At 38.8% G+C, this 25,255-nt stretch overlaps 1 long non-coding RNA gene across 1 annotated transcript; it reads left to right on the top strand.

Moving 5' to 3' along the window:
- Nucleotides 1–266: 266 nt before the first annotated feature.
- On the top strand, nucleotides 267–17,272 carry LOC120870970. The gene is made up of 3 exons (XR_005722911.1): nucleotides 267–413; nucleotides 9,856–9,860; nucleotides 17,260–17,272. It is a non-coding gene; the product is annotated as an uncharacterized LOC120870970 (long non-coding RNA).
- The last annotated feature ends 7,983 nt before the right edge of the window (nucleotides 17,273–25,255 follow it).

The raw sequence follows: 25,255 nt of genomic DNA, 5'->3' as shown, positions 1-25,255 counted from the left end.
AGTACCTGAGTGTTGTGGCACTGTTTACAATACCTAGGACATGGAAGCACCTAGATGTCCATTGACAGGTGAATGGATATAGAAATTGTGGTGCATATATAAAATGGAATGTTACTCAGTTTTACAGAAGAATGCACTGAGTCAGTCCTAATGAGGTAGATGAACCTAGAGGCTATTGTACAGAGTGAAGCAAGTCAGAAAGACAAAGACAAATATTGTATAATAATGTATGTGTATAGAATCTAGAAAGATAATACTGATGAATCTATTTGCAGGGCAGCAATAGTGACACAGATATAGAGAATATATTTGGGAACTCAGTGTGGGAGGGACAGGGTGAATGAATTGAGAGAGTGACATAGAAATATATACATTACCATATGTAAAACAGACAGCCAGTGGGAATTTGCTGTGTAACACAGGGAGCTCAACCCAGTGCTCTGTGACAACCTAGAGGGATGGGATGGGGTGGGAGATGAGAGGTAGATTTAAGAGGGAGAGGACAGATGTATACCTATGACTGATTCATGTTGATGTATGGCAGAAACTAGCACAATATTATAAAGCAAATATCTTGCAATAAAAAAAAAGCACTCAAAGAGTTTTCAACCTCACCAATAAAGTACAAATTGGACAAAGTAAAAAAATGAAATATAGGAAAAAGACTTAACTTTCTGCTTGTTATACAAAATGCTGAAGTTCAGATAAGGTAAAACTCTCTAATGATGTCATCAGTGACAAACTGGTTACTGAAGATTATGAAATCAAAGAGGATTTAAGATTTGACACTGCACCAATAAAGGTAATATGTTCTGAATACTCTGAGAATGTTTGTATCTGAAACTTGATAAAGGTTTTCTTCTGCTTGACAATCTGAAAACACTGACAAAAGATTACCAATGATGAGTTATAAAGATAAAAAGAGGTTTATCTAAATTATCAACCATGCTGGAGGATTGCTTCTATTTTCCTTTATAAAAAATATTACAAAATTATTTTCATTTAAAAAGTGATCAAAATGTATGCAAGCAAAATTGTAAAAAAAAAAAAAAGAAAGAAAGCAGTGATATAGAGGTATAAGATGTATACCTATGGCCAATTCATATTGATATATGGCAAAAACCATCACAATATTGTAAAGTAATTATCCTCCAATTAAAATAAATAAAAATTTATAAATAAAAGATGCAGCCAATTAATAAAATGTTATGTTTATAAATTTTATGATACTATTTATAAACTTTCTAAAGTTAGTTTTTTGTGTTTTTTTTATTCTAAGTAATCACTTATACGTAGTTCAATATCCCTTTTCTTGAGGATCACCAAATTGTATACGCACAAATCCTAGAACCATCCCTATTCCGAAACTGAGTATCAGTCAGCAACTTGGAAGGAATACAAAATGGAAGAGACACCAAAAAATAAGAAGCTAGCAAAGGAGGCAACTGTTACCAGACTAAGTTTTTCCAACATTTTAACTTGAAATGTCTAAGGGTATATTCCTTGACCAGTTGTCTGATGTAGGGTCAAAGGATTTTCTCCGAGAATAGATCACTGATTGGTGTAACACATTTAAAAAAAAAAAAAACAAGCCCATACCACTGAGTCAGTAATTATCAGTTTCATTTTCTGTTAGAACTGAAAGAAGCATTTCATAAAGTTATTTGCTTGCAAACTCTTTCTATATTTCTATGACATTTTCCCAATCATTTATACTAGTGTTTTCCTTATGAAATTGTCAACTCTAACATTTATGACTTGTCAAATAGTCATTTCATAAGGTTAATTTGGGACCTATGAAAAGAGCAATATTTATATACTTAGTGTGTAATTCGGTTCTTACCTTAATTTTTGAGTTTTTAAAAACAAAATCAATTTACTTGCCATAGAAGGAACTACCTCTTTCTGACTGTATCTTATGTGGATTTAAGTAATATTTAACTAAATAAATGTACTGGTGATAACTACAATGTTTATCAATAGATTTAGTGGAAACAGATCCCCCTTCAGGATGAAAGGCCTTGCTCCCCCAGATACTGGGAGAGCAGCTACAGTCCTCAGCTGCCAGCTCTCCTCCTCCTGCAGAAGAGAAAGCCAGTGTCTGGAGCAGGTCAAAGCCAATGACCAGTCAGCATGACAGGAGAAGGTCCAGCACCTTGATCCCCAATCTGATACATCTCTAAAGTGGCATTTCAGATTTCAGGAGCTGTTTGTGGTGGTGGATGAAGGCTTTTTTGAAACTGTTATAGCCCAACTTCTCCCTCTGCTGAAGCCTGTTTCCTTCCCTTTCCTTTTCCAGGTGTGGTTTCAAGAGCACTCCCTAATAAACTTCAAGTATACTAATCTCTATATCAGAATCCACCTCCCAGGGAACCTGACTGAAAAATAAAACTAACTCTTTATTATAAGTATGTAACTTTAAAACATACATTTGCAAAGGTGCACAAGAACATCAGGGAGGAACTGGTTTGCAAGAAGCTTGCATGTGCTCTTGGCCCTAGGCAGTATGTTTCATGGAGACCCTGGTGGCTCAAATGGTAAAGAATTCACCTGCAATGAGGGGGATCTGAAGGAGGGTGTGGCAACCCAATCCAGTATTCTTGCCTGGGGAATCCCCATGGACAGAGGAGCCTAGCAGGCTACAGTCCATGGGGTCACAGAGACTCGGACACAACTGAGGGATGAAGCACACACTGATGAACTGGCAGGTTAGTTAAGAGACTGGTGAAGTGATCACTGTACTCTGCAGAGCTGGGTAAGGACTACCTCTAGCACTGGAGGGTAGGGAGCCTGGATGGCAAATGTCTTCTACTTATAATCCTCCTTTGTAGAGAAGAGAGGGATTGGCAGTTTCATATGAATGAAAGGCCAATGGAATCAGTAAGTCTGACTTCCTCAATCAGATCATACAGACAGTACGGAATTCACCACTGAGGTGTGTCCATGATGTAAGCGGGAAACTACTAAGGGGCCCAAGCACAGACCATCTCACTGTGATGTGACTCTCATTATCAACTGTCTGAACAAAGAAAGTTTGAAATTGACTGAATCCTTGACTCCTATTTTCCATAGCCTTTCTCTTTATAAGTAAGGAATTGAAAAGTATAAAACATATACTATAGTGGAAAACCACTATGATTCAGAAAAAGTTGAAGACAATTATATTCAAGAAGAAAGGCCTATAATTTTTATGAGTGATCCATTTAATTACATATGTACTAATTCCTCTTAGTAGGAAGTTAAGGCACAATTTTGCTAACTAACTCCACATAGTTCTAGGCCCATCCTCTGTTCCATGCTCTTTGAGGAGACAGCATAACAAATCTAACAGAGTATTTTGGATCTATACTTGAGCAGGGGGAGGGCCAATGTTAAAGTCGAAGCTTATCTTATGACACACTGTGGAATGAACAAACCAGTACAATTTAGATTTTACTTTAGGACCAAAGCTGGAAATCACTGCCAACCAAATTCTCAAATCAGTCTTTTCTATATTTTCCAACATGTAGATAGATGTCTGGAGTTTATCTCCTCGGGTCTAAGCACATCATAATCTATAAAACTACCTGAATTTCTACTCTTTTGTAAGTTCAAAATAAAGTCTAGAAACCAAATAAATATCCCCTTAGTGTTTCATCATGTCTTTGACTCTGGTGCAGACTGCAGGCATAATTATCATTCCCTCTGTCTATCAAATTTAAAGTAGGACTCCTAAGGAAAGCAGATAATCACCACATAGCTTTATTTAGCTGAACAAGACAGCCTACATAAGCAAAATAATGAGACACATAAGGACTAGCATAAATTTTGGAAATAAATTCCCAGAGGGTGCAGCTAATTGCTACTTTAAAACAACTGCCTACATTCAGATGTCAACTGGAAGATTAAAACAGGGGCTCTGGCCATGCTATTTGCCTTGTGACACCACAGACACGTTGTCTGTGGTGACTGGGCACGCAGCAGGGCACCGGGCATTTTGTTGTGCTTTCTGAGAGGCTGATGAGGGAATACAGCTGCTTTTAGGGGACAACATGGCATATTAAAATTTCAGAATGTTTTTTCTTTGAGTTATTTTATGTTTGTGAATGGAAAGTTCACTCTCTTATGCCCTCCCTTCTCACACACACACACACACACGCACACACACACACACACACACACTCTTCCTAATGATACAATCACTACCAAGCCTTGATGAGTGTAGCTTCTGAAAGTCAAATGTTGTCTTGACTTGTGACTAATTCAGATGACTAAAATAAATTCAGACAAACCTGTTACACTATAAAAGGAAATAGAAAACCTTTACACACGTTTCTCCACTATGCACAAGCAGAGTATATATATGGAATATACTGCACAGGCAAAATGAGAACCTTTTCCACATAGGAGCCTTTAGATTTTAATTTCAAAATAAGAATGATTTTCTCACGTAGAACAAAAGAAGCAGGATGTTTAGAGCCGATGGGACAGGGAACGTAATACAGAGGAATGTAAGAGAAAGAAGGATGTTTAGGGAACAGCGCATCAGCTCCCCAAAAGGCCACAGCTCTGACCCAGCAGCCACACAAGTTCTACTACATTGTTTATAATCTGCAACACAGGTGCCCCTGCACGGAGCGTGCACTCCTGGAGATGCCCAGGACAACACTTCACCAAGACGTGTCACATACGGCAGCCCAGACCTGATGCTGAACTCCAAAGACCCATTCTCAGAGGGAAGTTTTAAAGATTAATTAAGCACCATTTTTATATGAAGTGTTCTAAATGAATGAGAACTATAGGCAAAAATGAAACCACATTTCTTTGTGTTTTCCAATTTGCAGTTTCACAACAGAATCCTGCTTTGTTACAACCTGATGCCTTTCTGCAAGCTGTTCCTCCTACAAAAACATTGCTCTCCTTGCTTCTACTCAGACAGGCTCAATTCTCTTTGTGTGTCCAGCCAGAAAGGCTACTTGCTCTGATAAACCTTTCTCCACTCCTGCTCTTTAGTACTTAAGGAGCCTAGACATATCCCTTTTCACATTTATTGTAATTTGTAAGACTGATTTTCTCATTTCGCATCATCCTGCTCCTCTTTACCTCCCCTACCACAGATTGTGAGACTGTAAAGGCCAGAGAGTACATTCTTTTTCTACCCCTGGAGCTTAGTATAGTACCTGACAGTAGGTTCCCACTAGATGTATGACAGCTGAGTAATTTTTAGGCTTGTGCTGGTTGTTATTGGTTTATTTCAATTTGGAAAATCAGGTGTCTCACTTAGTGAGGGTGATGATACTTGCTGAGATGTAGCATATCATCCCTTGCTCAAATGCAGGTTAATTTATAAGTAATTTGGTTTCATTCTCTAGTACACAGCTGGCAGAAGTTTCTGAAATTCCTGCACAAGGAGCACTCCTAGAATCATGTTTTTACAGTGTGCATGCAAAGTCAAATTTTGCTCTCCCCTCTAATTCTTACCACATTTGGGAGAAAAGGAGAGATATGAGGCCTTAATTTCATATATATTAGTTCAGAAAATATATCTGTAGTCTAAGTGGTTTTATACATCTAAATGGAATCTAAATACCTCCCACAACCTTATCAAAGAGTCATACAAACACACACACACACACACACACACACACACACACACAAACAAACCTGTCCTTTGAATATTTAAAGAGCAACCCACTGCAATAGTAATTCACTCTCAGAACACACGTTTGGCTCCCTAAATAAGCATCAGAGTGAAAGCATCAGTCTTCTTTCTCAACTAGGAAGATTTTTTTTCCCCATAGCATAAAGAAAAATAAGTCCAGGAATCATTTCCTTTATATATTTCCCCAACAGCTTTATACATTCTTCCTTTTAGTTTTACAAAAACCTATGTAATTTCAGCTTCATTTAGCCATTCTGTAAATTAACAAATAGCCAATTAAAAGAAGTGGTGATTAGAAGGAATTCTAATCAAACTATCTGACTCATCGACCTTCATTTATGTTTTCATTGGTACTGCATACATACTAATTTTTTAAAGTTTCCAACAATTAAATGCTCATACTTTTAACTGTAATATCCTACTATATTTTATTTAGAGTAAATCTTGATATCCAATTTGAATCCACCCCTGAATTTTACATGCTGAATATTAAGATCCAAGATAAAAGTCTTGACACAAACCTCAGAATCTCTGGTCCCTGAGTTTGGATGGTGAGAGACACTATACACAAGAAAGGGTGACAGTATGGAGAAACCCAATAGCAGTAGAAGAGGCAGAATAGAACAGGGGTTAAAAGCGCAGTCTTCACACAAAAAACAATGAAATAATGCCTTTTGCAGAGATATGAACGGAGCTAGAGATTGTCATATTGAGCGATGTCAGAGAGAGAAAGATAAATAGCATACGATATCACTTATATGTGGACTCTAAAAAACAGATGCAAATGAACTTATCCACAAAACAGAAAGACAGTCACAGATGTAGAAAACAAATTTACAGTTACCAGGAGAAAGGGGGAGAGAGGGAAAAAATGGGAGACTGCGATTGACATATCTACACTACTATAAACAAAATGAATAACTAATAAGGACCTACTATATAGCACAGGGAACTCAACTCAATACTCTGTAACATCAGACATGAGGAAAGACAAAAAAAAAAAAAAAGAGTGGATATATGTATATGTATAACTAATTCAGTTTGCTATATGCCTGAAACTAACACATTATAAATAAACTATACTCCAATTGAAGAAAGTGGGGAAAACCACTAGACAATTCAGGTATGACCTAAATCAAATCCCTTATGATTATACAGTGGAAGCGAGAAACAGATTTAAGGGACTAGATCTGATAGACAGACTGTCTGATGAACTATGGAAGAGGTTTGTGACATTGTACAGGAGACAGAGATCAAAACCATCCCCAAGAAAAAGAAATCCAAAAAAGCGAAATGGCTGTCTGAGGAGGCCTTACAAATAGCTGAGAAAAGAAGAGAAGTGAAAAGCAAAGGAGAAAAAGAAAGATACAAGCATCTGAATAGAGTTCCAAAGAACAGCAAGGAGAGATAAGAAAGCCTTCCTCAGTGATCAATGCAAAGAAATAGAGGAAAACAATAGAATGGGAAAGACTAGAGATCTCTTCAAGGAAATTCGAGATACCAAGGGAACATTTCATGCAAAATGGGTACAATAAAGGACAAAAATGGTATGGACCTAACAGAAGCAGAAGATATTAAGAAGAGGTGCTAAGAATACACCTCTTAGTGGAATATACAGCCTCCTTACAGACTGCAAGAAGAATTGTACAAAAAAGTTCTTCACAACCCAGATAATCACAAAGGTATGATCACTCACCTAGAGCCAAACATCATGGAATGTGAAGTCAAGTGGGCCTTAGGAAGCATCACTACGAACAAAGCTAGAGGAGGTGATGGAATTCCAGTTGAGCTATCACAAATCCTAAAAGATGATGCTGTGAAAGTGTTGTACTGAATATGCCAGCAAATTTGGAAAACTCAGCAGTGGCCACAGGACTGGAAAAGGTCAGTTTTCATTCCAATCCCAAAGAAAGGCAATGCCAAAGAATGCTCAACTGCTGCTGCTAAGTCACTTCAGTCGTGTCCAACTCTGTGCGACCCCATAGACGGCAGCCCATCAGGCTTCCCCATCCCTGGGATTCTCCAGGCAAGAATACTAGAATGGGTTGCCATTTCCTTCTCCAATGCATGAAAGTGAAAAGTCAAAGTGAAGTCGCTCAGTCATGTCTGACTCTTAGCGACCCCATGGACTGCAGCCTACCAGGCTCCTCCGTCCATGAGATTTTCCAGGCAGGAGTACTGGAGTGGGGTGCCATTGCCTCAAACTACCACACAATTGCACTCATCTCACACATTAGCAAAGTAATGCTCAAAATTCTCCAAGCCAGGCTTCAGCAATACATGAACTGTGAACTTCCAGATGTTCAAGCTGGTTTTAGAAAAGGCAGAGGAACCAGAGATCAAATTGCCAACATCTATAAAATCATTGAAAAAGCAAGAGAGTTCCAGAAAAAACTTCTATTTCTGCTTTATTGACTATGCCAAAGCCTTTGACTGTGTGGATCACAATAAACCGTGGAAAATTCTGAGAGAGATGGGAATACCAGACTACCTGACCTGCCTCTTGAGAAACCTACATGCAGGTCAGGAAGCAACAGTTAGAACTGGACATGGAACAACAGACTGGTTTCAAATAGGAAAAGGAGTACATCAAGGCTGTATATTGTCACCCTGCTTATTTAACTTCTATGCAGAGTCCATCATGAGAAACGCTGGGCTGGAAGAAGCACAAGCTGGAATCAAGATTGCCGAGAGAAATATCAATAACCTCAGATATGCAGATGACACCATCCTTATGGCAGAAAATGAAGAGGAACTAAAAAGCCTCTTGATGAAAGTGAAAGAGGAGAGTGAAAAAGTTGGCTTAAAGCTCAACATTCAGAAAACGAAGATCACGTCCTCTGGTCCCATCACTTCATGGCAAATAGATGCGGAAACAGTAGAAACAGTGTCAGACTTTATATTTGGGGGTTCAAAAATCAGTGCAGATGGTGATTGCAGCCATGATATTAAAAGACACTTACTCCTTGGAAGGAACGTTATGACCAACCTAGACAGCATATTAAAAAGCAGAGACATAACTTTATCAACAAAGGTCCGTCTAGTCAAGGCTATGGTTTTTCCGGTAGTCATGTATGGATGTGAGAGTTGGACTATAAATAAGCTAAGCACCGAAGAATTGATGCTTTTGAACTGTGGTGTTGGAGAAGACTCTTGCGAGTCCCTTGGACTGCAAGGAGATCTAACCAGTCCATCCTAAAGGAGATCAGTCCTGGGTTTTCACTGGAATGACTGATGTTTAAACTGAAACTCCAATACTTTGGCCACCTGATGCGAAGAGCTGACTCATTTAAAAAGACCTTGATGCTGGGAAAGATTGAGGGCAGGAGGAGAAAGGGACAAGAGAGGATGAGATGCTTGGATGGCATCACAGACTCAATGGACGTGAGGTTGGGTAAACTCCGGGAGTTGGTGATGGACAGGGAGGCCTGGCATGCTGCAGTTCATGGGGTCGTAACAAGTCAGATATGACTGAGAAACTGAACTGATACTCCAGTAACATTTTTTTTTTTTTTAAGTACAAGCTCCGAAGCTAGCCCAATGAGGTACAAATTCTGAAACAGTAGGCAAGTTACTTAACACTCAGTTTCTTTTTCTATAAAATGGTGATGATAATGACACTATTTTCTTCATGGGTCTATTGTGAGGATTAAAGAAGAATACACATTCTTAAATGCCTGGATTCCTGCTGGACACAAGGTGGGCTGTTAAGTATTTCCTCTTATAAACATTATTGTTATCAATAAAGTATCCCAACTCAAAGAAAATCTGAGTAGGTATCAAGCTTCTGAAATACATTGATTGACCATCCTGAAATCAATGGCATCACTGAGCAGTCATCAAACGCAGCCCATGCCTTATCTTTAAGGAAAGGTGCCATGAGTTGAAGGTACAAGAAAAACAATCATGGCATATATTTCAAATTTACCCTTCTTGGTTCCTGATTCTTAAATTGTCACTAACCCACCTAACAATGACATGTTCTGTATCTGCTATTATAGCAAGAGTTGTAGATAAAGAGTAATGCAGTATAATGACATGGTCACTTTCCTCAGTGAATTTTGGTGAGGGAAAAATCTCTATCATAGGAAGGAACTGATGGTTAAATTATAGACACCAACTCAAAATGCAATGGGAATTCTGAAGCAAGAATACTCAATTTAAAAGAAAAGCTTTAAGAGTAAAACAACAATTCTTGAGTTAAGCTTTGAAAGATAAAGTTGGACTAAGAAAGGAAGAGGAGCAGGCCTCCAGGGCAGAGAAGAAAACTTGGGCAATCAGCAGTCATGCTGGGATAGGTTTCCATTGGCTGGGAATGAGTGACAGAGTCAAATTTGACACTGAGGGGACGGGCGGGCAGTGTGAGCACACATCCAGCTCTCGGGACTGAGGTTAGTTTTCTGTTCCTCATTTCCCTTCAAAATGGAAATGTGTTTTCACTTCATATGAAAGGGAAGGAGATGCTTTGATAGATGACACTCCTAAAGAGGCGTCAAGGCTTCATGAAACAACCTTGAATACCATCCAGTTCTCTTGATACCTTGTACCCTGCTTTCTTTTCTTCCTTCATGTTAAATTACTATGGAGATTTGCATGAAAAGGGGAGCTTTGTTTCTCAGAGTTCATCTGCTCCAGTAGCCATTTACTCCTCACTTCATTGTCACTCATCTTCTCAGCAAAGAGAGGGTGACGACTCAAAGTAGAGAATAGCAGCAAGAGCAGACATACTTAGACCATAGACTCTGTTGTCATGTAAATCAGCTCAGAAATAAAAGGGAAGTACAGAGAATAGGTTTTAGAAGCAACTAAATAAAATGGTTTCCATGGGGGCTATAGTGGCTCTTTAATATTTATCAGTGTCACTGAGTTCTTTTTGCAACAGTAATTCATCATCATAAAGCCTATTTCCACGTAGCTTCTTTGGTATTGCTTTCAGCGAGGATACTCCCCTAAAAAAAAAGCCACTGCTAGTGGCTCTCTTGGTTTCAAAATGTTAGATTCATCCTAATGGAGGAGATGAGCAAAACAAAAGAGAACAGATGCAAAGAGAAACATCATATTTTTCACAAGGAAAACTTCAGTTGAGCTGCGGACCATAATAAGGACCTTCAACATTTAAAATGAAAATTCATTATCACGTTAGCCCTATATGTCACGTATGTGTGGGAAGCCATACACATATGGACAAAAGGATAAAGAATGAAATTTGATGCATTTTAACAAAATTCTCCTTGCACAACATGAATTTCACTATATTGAAGTGTGCAGCAAGGAAACATGCACAACAGACTCTAAGAAAATGTTTACTTATCTGTTTTAAAAGTGTTTAACGTGTTATGGTTAAGAGAAAAGAGTCTTTAAAAGTTGCTGTCAGCAGCCACTCATTTGACTGACAGATTCCTTACCAAAGCTAAAGAAGTGAGTAACCCTGGAAGCTGTGCATGCATGCAGGCAACATCAGTGTTAAGTGAGCCCAGAGTAAATTTCTCCAATGAACTCCTTCTAATAGTAAACAGCTTCACCCGTGGATAGTGCAAAAGCAAGCAAACGAACAAACAAACACCACTAAAGGAATCTAAAAATGATTGAGGGGACAAAGGAAGTTTAGAGGACGGTAATAGACAGTTGCCGGTTGTATAAGGCACCCTTTGTTTCAGAAACCAGCTCGACTTCTGAGTCAAAGAATCTAGACAAGATGGAAAACAAAGGCCATTATCTTACCTTTAGAGTCAGTGAAAGAGCACTAAGAGGAAATCGAAAGCCAAGAAGAGTTTGTGTTTGCTGTTGTTTTGGTTCCTCTCATCCCCATCACTGCTTCACCACTGTACAGCCTAGCACAGTGACTGATGGCAGTCCCTAGGGAGGTGAAGCTTGAAACAGGTTTACACCAACCAGCTGCCTCCCAGAGTCACCTTAAAGTCAAAGGACTGAAAAATCACTGGAAATCCCTTCAAGGACTCTCTCCTGGATACTTTGAAACTACGCAGAGAGGTCCATAATTAGAAAATGGTAACGAAGAAAAAGAAGAGCAATGCCAAATTTATCTGAAGCCTAGAATAATTTGCTTCCATATCATCTTTCTTTACTTCTGTTATTAGTTTAGACCTCATAGTCACGAGACAATCAAACTTTTTTGTGCCATAAATCCAAAAGAACTAAAACTGAAGTTAGTTTTTCTTCCATCAAATGTGTTTCCCTCCCATGTCCTCTTGCTTGAGAACTGTCGCCGTCATCTGCATAATCGCCCAACCAGAAACCCTGAGAGTCATCCCTGAGTGTTCCCTCACACAGTTACCAATTCTGCCTCATCCACTGTTCCAGAATCTCTTTTATAATTGCCCCCCACCAAACTAAGTGCTTCTGCTCTATTTAAAGTCATTATATATCATCTATACCACTGAAATAAACCCAATCACCTATCTTTTAAACCCCAGATTTACTCCTATCCAATAAATCCTTCACACTGCTACCCAGGTAGTCATTTAAAAGTGCCCACAGTCATTTCTCCCTACCTGTAGTACACAGTGCAAAATCATCTGGATTTAGTACTTATAATACAAGTCACATTCACCCCTACATTGTTCCTGCACCAGCCCTGCTAAACTACTACCTATTCCCTGAGATCACTTGTTCTCTCTTGTCTCCCTGTACTTCACGGTTGGTCCCCTGTCCTCCCCCTGGCCCACCCTATGTGCCCGTCAAGTCTCAGGTGAAGCACGGTATGAGGCACTCCCTGATACAGAGTCAGGACTCTCTCTTTCATCATCTCAGAGAACCTTTGTGTTTGGCACTTCACATTGCTAAAACCAGAAACTACTCAGGCTACAAACAAATGGACATCTGTTGTGAAAACAGGAGCTGGAATGAGGAGGAGAGACCCTGTGGGAATGCCAGAATACCCATCCAGCCAGGACTCAGGACGTTGGAGCACAGTTCAGAGACAGGAAAGCACTGAGGTCCCAGGGCAGCTCTCATGACTTGTATCAGAAGCAAGCATATGTTAAGCCCTTTGCTCATGCCTTGTCATTACTATACCACAGGGTCTTTCAACTTCTGTTCTCATTTTATCCACTGCATGACTTGTTCTATATGTTGAGTTTGAACTATTCGGAAAAAAATGAAATGAAGTTAGTTGTTCAGTCATGAGACCCTATTGACTGTAGCCCACCAGGTTTCTCTATCCATGGGATTAAGCAGACAAGAATACTGGAGTGGGTTGCCATTCCCTTCTCCAGGGGATCTTCCCTACCCAGGGATTGAACCTGGGTTTCCGGCATTGCAGGCTGATTCTTTACTGACTGATTCACCCAGTGAAGCCCCATTTGAAAGAAAAGATTGTATCAATGCAATAGGCACCATGATCTCCATTGAGGTGTTCTTTCCTACCGCCCACCCCAGGAGAACACTGTCCAGCTTATAAGATATGCTATGTGGTGGCAAAGTCAGCTTTGACCAGAGTGGCATGTCCATTGGGCAGTAGCATGGTAACTATGGTGAAGGAATCTCATAAAGAGATTGTGAGGTGGCAGCATTCTGAGACCTGGGATAATCCAATACTCTTTGTATATAACTTATAAGAAATTTATCACATTGTGCTATACTTGCTTGCCTGATGGCATGACTATCTCTGAAAAGACCATGAGCATTTTGTGAAAACCTTTAGACCCTGAGTTCCAGATCCACTGTAAGAATATAGTAGGTACACAATAAATATTTGCTAGTAAATGAATGAATTAAGGGAACACACCAAAAAATTTATTTCATTAGTAAAACTGTTCTAAGTATCTTATTTTTATATCCCATTTAGTTGAACCATGTTATCCAAACCTGGCACTATGAGTCTCCTAGAAAACTATTGAGTGGAAATTCCCTAAACAATAGACAAAAAACCTCACACCAATAACAGGAGTCCTGGTGCCTGGAGGACAGTGAAATTATACAACAGCAAGACTAAGGCATCTGCGAATCACGGTCTTGATCCTCTATCTATCAGGATACACACAACTCAGGTACTGTACATGAGTAACACAATTTTCTGAGGGTAAAGGGGACCACAAGCTCTGTTCAGCTGTATTCAAAATGCAAGTCTACTTCTTTCCTTCCCATAGATCCATCTCTCAGTTGAGATTGATAACATGCTGAGATTAGGAAATCTAAGCCTTGAGATGAGAAACTGGTTGTTCAAGGTCACTCAGATGCCTAATGACAAAGCCAGATTCCTCATCAGACCAATGTTCTTATCTAGTTCTTGCTTACCACTCCTTAGTACCAAAGGCCCAAACTAAGTTTTAACCTAATATTTTAATTTAAATGTCTGCCTTTAGGGATTCCCAAATGGCGCTATTAGTAAAGGACCCATCTGCCAATGCAGATGTAAGAGACATGGGTTCGATTCCTGGGTGGGGAAGATTCCCTGCAGGAGGGCATGGCAACCCACTCCAGTATTCTTGCCTGGAGAATCCCATGGACAGAGGAGCCAACCGGCTACAATCCATAGAGTTGCATAAACTCAAACACAATTGAAGCAACTTGGCACACATGTGCACACTGCCTTAATCATTTAACAGCAGAGATAAGAGCAAACCTAAGTCTACATAAACAGAGAATTCAGAAAACTGTATTTAAGGGAAACACTCATTTGCATATAATAGAGAAGCAAGGGCAAGAGCAGGGACACAGGGAAAACTAAAGCTCCAGGAAATTCTGTAATTCAGTGAACTGGTGATTCAGTAAACTGACTTCCAGCATATTGACTAGAGCCAGTACCTAAAGGCAGCTGTATGAACACGCAGAGTTGTGAGCTAACCTAGAAATCTCAAGTAGCCCATATCTGTTCATATAAAACTGTGCATTATATAAAGTACAATAATTGTTCTTTACTCAACCTAGTTAATGTTTGGTTGTTTTGTAATTTAAAAAATACCAGATACCCAATTAATTTAAGCCCATTGTTTTCCAGGCTTTTAAGTTACAAATTAGCAAATTTCTGCTATACATACTCTTAGCATATCTGTGGTAATTGAGAACAGAACTTGGAGGCTTACTAATAGCAAGCATATGAAGGAGAATATGAAATGTTGATTACATTGAGGGATTAAAACAAGAATGTGTGGTGTGTGAAGTGTTTGGTATTTAAACCAAGAGCTGATGAAGATCAACATCAAAAGAAAATTTAAATTAATTACTATGGATTATATGTTTGCAGAATCCACAGTAAGAGAATAAGGAAATGCAACTGAGAGAAAAAAATGTCCAAAACATTGGCCTGCACTCCATTTAAAGTTTATACTTCATTTTTTCACTAATCTTACAGTTACTACCTTCTTAAACCACCAAGTGAAAAGTAAAATTTATCCTACTTGTCACTATGTGGGTATACATATGTATTAAGTATGAATACATGTATGCAAAGGAAAATAATTAGGAAAAAGAAAGAAAATAAATCCAGATTTTATTCCATTCACTCTTACTTACAATGTTTTGGGAAATCTAGTTTCATTCAAAGAATCTCCCTCGTTTCTTCAGGGAAGGACCTGCAGTAAAGAAGAGGATTCAGTGACAACCACCCTGGGCATTTTTGTTATTTCTCCTTCATTTTTTCACATCAGGTTTTCACTCTCAAAACTCTTTGCCTTTTGGTTGCTGTTGCTGTCATTGTTCTTTCTCTCCTAGAAAGGTCATTTCTAAGAATCACCTCCTATTTTTTTGCTCTCCAACCTACTGATTTATTTATCTCTCAAGAGAATCAGAGGAATTCCGTCACAACAGGAAACACTTAGGATTCTAGGCCTCACACACACTCTTCTCCAGGCTGAAGATGGGATTTCCTTGAATTTTATCCTGGGATTGTCACACAATTTCTGGACCCTGAATCTGCCTTCTGAGAGGTAGCCACTTACCCTCTACTCGCCAAGAGAAAACGATCCACAAATCATGCCTACTTATACTAAGGTTTCCAGATCAAATATAGGTTTTTATTAAACTTGAGTTTTAGATAAACAATGAGTACTTTCACAGTATAGCTATATTCCATGCAATATCTGAAATTTATCTGTAACTCAAATTTAATTGGAAAACCAATTAAATTTGTATTTGGTAAATCTAGCAATTATAACTTGGAGCTCACCCTCCTTTTGAGAGATTCTATTTCATTTTCTCCTCTAGGCTTTTCTCACTCTTGAGGGACAATTCAGCATTATGTTCTTTATTGTTTTATATTCCTTTTAAGGGATTTTCTATGTCAGATACAAATGAATGTTCATGACTATATATGAGCATGCATGCATAGTCAGGAAAAGTTTAATGTTGAAAAACAAAATGCTGCTGCTGCTAAGTCGCTTCAGTCGTGTCCAACTCTGCACGACCGCATAGACAGCAGCCCACAAGGCTCCTCTGTCCCTGGGATTCTCCAGGCAAGAATACTGGAGTGGGTTACCATTTCCTTCTTCAACATATGCATGCTTGCATGCTAAGTCACTTCAGTCGTGTTCGACTCTGTGCGACCCTATGGACAGCAGCCCACCAGGCTCCTCTGTCCACAGGATTCTCCAGGCAAGAATACTGGAGTGGTTGCCATCTCCTTCTCCTGATAACCACAATAACACAAGGATAAAGTATAAGTCTATTGCCAAGCCTCCCTCAAGGATTTTGATAATTTTCCATGTCATCCAACAGAAATCCAAAATGGTCCTTTATTCTCTAATTTGTGCCAACATGATGCTTAAGATGGTTTTGAGAAAGCCTATTTTGGTAAGGCTTACTGTGTAATCTGAACTGGTAGCCAGATCCAAACATACAGTTGCCAACTAGTAAATAGAAATTGCCCAGATTTTGACTTGGCATAGAAAAGTCCCAAACTAAATACTCTGTTATAACATTTGACCTATCTAAAACTGTACACACTGTGTCAACACTTTAAGTATAGGAAAGAAGAGAAGCCAATAACTTCTGTCTCTCTCCATCTTTATTTTTCCCTTATGCTTTCTCTATTTGCACTGAAGCTAAAAGAACAGTGAAGATTCAGAAAGAAAATTCTATTCACATATACATACACATTTTGACTTTTAACACATTTCAAATTTTAAGATAAAGAATATATAAGATAAAGAATATATACGTATATATGTTAGAAAGTACACATTAAAATGCCAATTCATCCAAAATAATTGGTAAATCGTGGATTCTACTAGTGAATGTATGGGTGAAAGTTATTTCCTAAAAAACAAATTCTTTTTCTCAGTTAACCCTGATGACATATCCTGAAAGCCAGAAGCCCAAATAGCTTAGATTAGATATAATGCTTGCTTTTTCCTTCTTCTACAAACCCTAGATACTTCAAGATGATGATTCCTGTGGTGGAGTTGCTTCCATAGCTAGGCTTCCAATGGCCAGAATTGTAGGGATGTTATTCATGAAATAAAGAAATGGTGAGCTTCTCTTTTGTCCTAAAGTAAAATACCTAAGCACCGAATGTGTAGAGAGGATGCTCTTGCAAAGTGTCCCAGAGAGGGAGGTCCTTTAAGACTTTGGTATGTTCATTTTATGAGATTTAATCTATTTTTTATGGCAGTAGTGACTAAGAGAATACTATCCATATATACAAAGAATATAAATATCAGGCCAGAAACTCAAGCATGTGAGAAATAATCAACCCTTTTATAAAGCAACTTAAGTTACATTCAAGCTGTCATCCCCATGAGCCAGTGGGAAACTTATTGTTCCTAACAAAATTTAAAGATTCTCTAGGCAGCACTAAGGCATTGGAAAACTGAGGTTAACTGTAGTATCTCTCAAGCAAAACTAGCAAACAGATTAGCACCAAGATGCTTAGTGATCCTCTCAGCCTGGTCTTTCCATGTCTATCAACAGTCTGATGATTTTTACCATGCTTGGAAAGCTCTTGCAAGGTTTCCTATGGCCTTGCCAACCTAGATGCCCCATGAAGCCTCTGCTTTCCAAGATCTAGCCATATGCTGCCAAAAAATCAGGGCAGGTCTACTGTGTTCTTGGGGCCACATAGGTTCCCTCTCTCCTCCTCCAAGAAAATATGAAAGATAGATCAGAGGGAATTCATTTCTGTCTCATGATTCTTGAAGATAATTATTTCATAATCAGTAACTGCCACTCATTTAAGCCCTTTACATGTTCAGACTGGACAGTTTGCCCTGCCACAGGCCTCCCTGAGTTAGGTATTACACATCCATCCACTGCTTACAAGAAGTGTGGAGTAATGGGATGAAGAGGAGGGGAATGCAGAGCGAAAAACTCACAGAATAATAGCGGAAAATATCAAGAACCAGATATCTAAGTTCAAGCTCAACTAAGAGATCCTTGTTTTAAAAGACAGAAAAGAAGCCATTAGTGGTCTAAACTCAAAGCTTTCATTTCTATGTCTTTTTAAGATGTTTGAACTCAAAACACTTCACTGCAGAGAACATTTTTGAAGAGTCATTGGTTGACCAAAAGATAAGTTTTGAGAACACACAAGAATAGGATGTCTATGTTATTTTCACAAGGTGATAACATTAAAACATAAAAGAAAAAATATAAAAATACAGTGGGACATAATACATCAAAATTAAATGTAGAACTGACTGCTATTGTAGGTACTGGCAAGTAGAATGGGCATTTTCTTTTCTCTTAAAGATGGAAACAATGGTCAGTATGAAAGAAGCATCTCTTTCTTTAAATTCTGACAGATTTACAAACCAGAATTCCAGAAAAACATCCACTTCTGTTTCACTCACTATACTAAAGCCTTTGATTGTGTGGATCATAAAAAACTGGAAAACTCTTAAAGAGATGGGAATACCAGACTATCATACCTGTCTCCTAAGAAACCTGTATGAGGGTCAAGAAGCAACAGGTAGAACCTTATGTTTAAGGAACAACTGGCTGATTCAAAATTGAGAAAGGGGTATGACAAGGCTGTATATTGTCACCCTGTTTATTTAACTTATATGCAGAGCACATTATGTGAAATGCCAGGCTGTATGAGTTACAAGCTGGAATCAAGGCTGCCAGGAGAAATATCAACAACCTCAGATATGCAGATTATACCACTCTAATGGTAGTAAGTGAAGAGGAATTAAAGAGCCTCTTGATGAAAGTGAAAGAGGAGATTTAAAAAGCTGGCTTAAAACTCAATATTAAAAAAACTAAGAATCATGGCATCCAGTCCCATCACTTCTTGGTGAATAGAAGGGTTTCAAGTGGTGGCTCAGATGGTAAAGTGTCTGCCTGCAATGCAGGAGACCCGGGTTCGATCCCTGGGTCAGGAAGATCCTCTGGAGAAGGAAATGGCAACCCACTTCAGTATTCTTGCCTGGAAAATCTTATGGATGGAGCCTGGTAGGCTACAGTCCACGGGGTCGCAAAGAGTCAGACACGACTAAGCCACTTCACTTCACTTCACTTCACTTCAAGTGGAAGCAGTGACAGATTTTATTTTTTAGGCTCCAAAATCACTGTGGACTGTGGCTGCAGCCATGAAATTAGAAAACAATTGCTTCTTGGCAGGAAAGTTATGACAAACCTAGACAGTATATTGAAAAGCAAAGATATCACTCCACTGACAAAGGTCCGTATATTCAAGGCTGTAGTCTTTGCAGTAGTCATGTATGGATGTGAGAGTCGGACCATCAAGAAGACAGAGGGCTGAAGAATTGATGCTTTCAAACTGTGGTGCTGTAAAAGACTTGAAATTCCCTTGGACAGAAGGGAGATCAAACCAGTCAATTCTTAAGGAAATCTACTGTGAATATTCATTGGAAGGACTGATGCTGAAGCTGAAACTCCAATACTTTGGCCACTTGATGCAAAGAGCCAACTCACTGAAAAGACCCTGATGTTGGGAAAGATTGAAAGCAGGAGAAGAGGGTAACAGAAGATGAGATGGTTGGATAGCATCACCAATTCAGTGGACATGAACTTGGGCAAACTCTAGGAGATGGTGAGAGACGGGGAGGCCTGTTGTGCCGCAGTCCATGGGGTTACAAAGAGTTAGACATGACTTGGTAACTGAACACACACACACACACACAGATTTACAAACCAATAAACATCACACCAATGATCTTTTCAGTACACGCACTTTGCTGAATTTTTATTCCAAGAGATAAATCTCTTTTGGATCTAATAACAAAGCAGATCAAGTTTGGGCAGGATAAAGTTGTAGATTTTTGAAGTGTGGTTTTACACTTACGTGAAAACAGAGAAGAGGACCCCACTTTACAAATAGCTTTAGTTTGGCTACCCATGACCAGAATTTTCCAAAGAGTAGTTCTAGGAGATGCACTTGCAGAGGGAGAAATGTGGCCAAGTAGCCCTGTGCAGGTGGACAGCAGGGTCAGAGAAGGCTTCCAACTAGCCCTGAAGGACTACCTAGTGCAATATACCAACCCAGTGACCAGATTTTCAGACCACGTAGCAAAGGGAACATTTCAAAGGCAAACTCCCCTGATATGCGTTGCTGAAATTAATAACAACCTGTTTTTGCCTAAGCTTCAGACACACCAGAAAACAAAAGGATGAGATTAAATTTCATATAACGGGTAGGAAAAAAAAAAACTGACAAAGAAGGAACTCAAAAGAATGAAGAATGAAAAAAATAATATTTCATGAACCTCATTTAGGATAAAGAGGGAGCCTAAGAGAAGAAGGATAGAGCCTTATAGAAAGAACCGTTTCAGTCTCAACTAGGCCATGGGCTTAAAGCTCTTTGCTAAAGAACAGTGCAGCCCTGGTGGCAGAAAGCTCCAAATGACCTCATGGGCTCTCAGATTACTCCATGATTCAAAAGTCATGTGTGTCTGGTGTGTGTCCACCAAGGCTGGAGTACACGTGATGGGACAATCCAGCAAGGCGTTGCCTGCTACCACATGTGAGTAAGGCAAAGAATGCTTGAAGATAATGAATGTCTATTTTTAAAATGTGATATTTACTGGACTCCTAATCCTACTTTGGAAGTCTGCTTCTTTACTCATGCCAGCATGTTTATTTTAACTTTTGGTATATTCTAGAAAAATAATAACATTCCAAAGAAATACAGAAAGAAAAGATTGAGTCAGAAGAGCTTCTGTTCATTTGCTGAAGCTTCTAGAGAGGGAAATGGGCACAGAGTTAGTGATTAATGTGGGCAAATAACACCTGATTGGTATAAAGTAGGTTTTTTTTCCCTCAAATAATGTCAAGATGCTTTTTGCACTGTACAACTCCCAGGGCAATCTGACATTTTCTTAGTGGCCTTCAGGTTAATTGACTTTCTCCTTGGTCACAAGAAAGTAGGATCAAGTAGGTGCTATGCTCAACCTTTCTGTATATCCAACCCTCTACATACATACCTATAGTAGCATTCCAACCACTTTTCCTGGATCTGGCTTTATCTCCCTCCAAAGCTTTCTTCACATTGCAACCAGAGTGTTCTTTCAAAAATGCAAACCTAATAAATGCCAAAGGCACGATCATGAAAAGGATAACTGATAAGCTGGATTTTATTAAAATTTAAAATTTCTGTCCTACAAAAGACATTGCTGGAAAAAAAAGCGAGAGAGAGAAGACAAGACACAGACTGGGAGAAAATATTTTGCAAAAGAAACTTGATAAGGACTATTATCCTAAATAACTCTTAACTCAAAAGGGACTCTTAAAACTCTACAAAAATAAAATAACCTGATCTAAACACAGAAAAAAATTCTGAAAAGGACCTCACCAAAGAAGATAGATATTCAACAGCATCTGGCATAAGGGAAAAGCAAATTAAAACAATGAGATACCACCACACAACTACTAGAATGACCAAAACCAATAGCAAGGACAACATCAAATGCTGGGAAGGATATGAAGTAAGAACACTCATTCACTGCTGGTGAGAATACAAAATAGTACAAACATTTTAGAAATTAGTTGTCAAGTTTCTTATAAAACTAAACATCTTATATAATCCAGCTCCTGGGTACTCCTCCAAAGAAGTCGAAAATGTGTCCACACACAAACCTACACATGGATGGTCATAGCAGCTTTAGTCATAACTGCCAGAACTTGGAAGCAATCAAAATGTCTTTCAGGTGAATGGATAAATAAACTGCAGTATATCCAGACATTGGAATATTATTGAGTTTTAAAAAGAAATGAGCTATCAAGCCATAGGAAGACATGAGAAAACTTTAAATGCATATCAACAAAAGAAAGCGAACAATCTGAAAATGCTGCCTGAATACACTATGAATACTATATATTCTACATGAATACTGTACAAATACAACTACATGACATTCTGGAAAAGGCAAAACTATACATATAGTAAAAATATCAGTAGCTGTCAGGGCTGGAGGTGGGGGAAAGAAGAACAGGTAGAATACAGAGAATTTTTAGGGCAGTAAAAATACTCTGTAGGACACCATAATGTTGGATACATGTCATTAGAGAGAGAAAGTGAAAGTGAAAATCCCTCAGTCATGTCTGACTCCTTGCAACCCATAGACTACACAGTCCATGGAATTCTCCAGGCCAGAATACTGGAGTGGGTAGCCTTTCCCTTATCCAGGGGATCTTTCCAACCCAGGGACTGAACCCAGATATCCTACATTGCAGATAGATTCTTTACCAGCTGAGCCACAAAGGAAGCCCATGCCATTATACATTAGTCCAAACCCATAGAATGCACAACACCTAGATTGAATCTTGATGTGAACTATGGACTTATGTTGGTTATAATTTGTCAAAGGACCAGTGTTCACCTCCCTATCATCATTCATGATCCTCCCATATCTTGGAGCATTATGGATGTTCAAGGTTAACTTGACCCTTCACTTCTCTTCCAAGCCTTCACTGTACTATTCTCTGAATTTTTACAGCATGTTTGCTTAATTTGACACAGTATTACATTAGGGTTTTGCAATAACATTTATTATTATAACTTCTTGATTGGAAACTACTTAGAGAGAGTCCATGAAGCTGCAAGCTTCTGTAACCCCACCACCGCCAGCACAATGCTGAGTAGCCCATGACTGGTTGATTTTACAAGAAACCTTTCCAGAGGTGATTCAGCTCTTATCATGTCACATCCCAAGGGACACAGCTTCCAAAATCACAGGCAAACCTTTTGCTCTCTAAAAAAGATGTTTCTTTTACTCTACACTTTGTATGTGAATTTCTCCTGAGTTCAAAAGAGAGGACACATTCAGCATACTGGACTTTCAGGGGTTTCTTGTGAGCAAAAATTTTCTGGATTTTGAGTGCCATAGTATATCTTGCCTAGAGCTCAAATAACAGAAAAAAGAGAAGAAACAATACTGTTAAGGAATCTGACAAAATTCTACATATGCCAGCTGTGAAAATAATACATGTGTCTTCCAAATAGTAGATCTCTGAGCACACTCCTTAGAGTGATGCTGGATTATTATGACAATATAGTTTCACAACATGCTCAAATATATCTGAAGTGTCTGTCCTGTAGATTTTTTAAAATATAAAGTCAAGTTCCTCTTGCTCTCATCAACAATGGTGATGTAGTTTCCAAATGATTATCTCCATAAGAATTATTCTGATTAATGAGTATTTTAAATTTCCTCTTTTTTTTTCCTCCAACATTAAATAGGCTAACAGTTCAAAACTTCAAGAATCTGGCTATCATTATTCGGACCTTGAGGATCACTATACTAAAGGAGACCATGTTACTGTTACCTACTTGAATGGTGTGTGAGTAACACATACATATATATTTACACACATATATAAAAAATAATCAAGTATTTATCTACAACACACTGATTGTCCAAGAAATTTCCTAGATAAGAACAAGACCACCAAGAAAATCAACAACAGCAACAGCTATTTTTGAGCACCCAATGTTCAGACATTTTAAGTGAAACCTTTTTAATCCTCACAGATATGCAAGAAAGTAGAGATATTACTCTCCTCAATTTTACTGTTAAGAAGACAGATTCAGAGAGTTCAAATAGGAAAAAAAAAGGAGTCAGAATTTGAATATTCAAAAAATAGTACTCTTTCTACCACAGAAAGCATGTAACTGACAGCTCTTGAAAATGCAGAAAGCTTGTAAAGGCAGAGTGGGATAAGCGAGGGCTTTACTTTCAGTCCCCAAACTTCAACATAATGTATTGATTGAACATGCCACAATATAGGTTGCAATTACATGAAGGAAGCTGAAGTTGACTTACTATAAGAATTTTTCTCTTATAATCACAATAATAATTAACATTTTATAACAACTGTCAAAATCTATGCAGAAACGATGTAGGATGCATTTAGCATAACAATTTGGTTTTGTTCTTCTTATTTTAAACTTGTTATTAACTTGTTATATCTGATCTTCCCTGTGGGAAGACTCAACGTCTCCATCCTGTGAGAAGACAACGTCTCCACCCTACTGACCTTCAGAGTAGCTATGTTATTTCCTATGGCAATGAAATCTGACCAGAATCATCATTTCTTACTTTTGGCTGCAAGCTTTGAGAATCATCATATGCTTTGTCATCCTCACTTTCCTCTTTAGCCATGACACCACCAATGTTCTTGGCTGCCAAGAACATTGAAATGGTGATGCTTATTGCAGTTATCCTTTCCATATCCCACCATTTATGATGGATATATGAGGGTGTGGGTCATATATACCCTCACGAAGAACAGAGACCTTCAAGAGACCTTCAGCCTCATGAAGAAAAAATGAAAGCTTTTTGTTCAAGAGACCTTCAGCCCCATGAAGAAGAAATGAGAGCTTCCCAGTCCATGTTTATCCTTGACTACTAGCTCCATTCTTTGGGATATTCTTCCTCTTTCATGGCCATATATAAAGAAAGCATTGGAGAAAAGGCCATGTAGCTGCCCCATCAGCCTGGGTGCTGAATTAGTCACAGCCAACCCTCAATGGACACACTGCATGAGCCACACACAAACCTCTGTGGTTGTAAGTCACTGAGATATTGTGACTATTGTCACATTATAAGCTAGTCCATCTTAACAGACTGTTGTTGTTATTGCTCAATTGCTCAGTATTGCGACCTCATGGTCTGCAGCATGCCAGGCTTCCCTGTCCTTCACGATCTCCCAGAGTTTGCTAAAATTCATGTCCATAGTTGGTGATGCTATCCAAACATTTCATCTTCTGACATCCCCTTCTCCTTCTGCCGTCAATCTTTCCCAGCATCAGGGTCTTTTTCAATGAGTCGGCTCTTTGCATCAGGTGACCAAAGTATTGGAGCTTCAGCCTCAGTCCTTCCAATGAATATTCAAGGTTGATTTTTTACATACATCTTTTAACTACTCTTTCTACCGATTCCCATTGTATTTGATCTCTGTTGCAATAATACTACATAGCGATCAACTCCAATACTCAGTAGCTTGTAACAAGAAGCTCTCATTTCATCTTCATGGGGCTGAAGGTCTCTTGAAGCCCTCTGTTCTTAGTGAGAGTATACATGACCCAAACTCTCATATTTCCATCATAAATGGTGGGATATGGAAAGGATAACTGCAATAAGCATCACCATTTCAAAAGGGAAAGAATGAAAGGCAATAGCAGTTACTGGTCTAGAGCTACTCTAAATCGCTCTGGACAGAATGCCCTACCATGGGATAGAAAATGTCTCTTAATTA

This window comes from Oryx dammah, unplaced genomic scaffold, assembly GCF_014754425.2.
Source record: "Oryx dammah isolate SB20612 unplaced genomic scaffold, SCBI_Odam_1.1 HiC_scaffold_12, whole genome shotgun sequence".
Classification (NCBI taxonomy): domain Eukaryota; kingdom Metazoa; phylum Chordata; class Mammalia; order Artiodactyla; family Bovidae; genus Oryx; species Oryx dammah.
The sequence above is the reverse complement of the archived record's forward strand: the minus strand, read 5'-3'. Positions and strand labels throughout refer to the sequence as shown.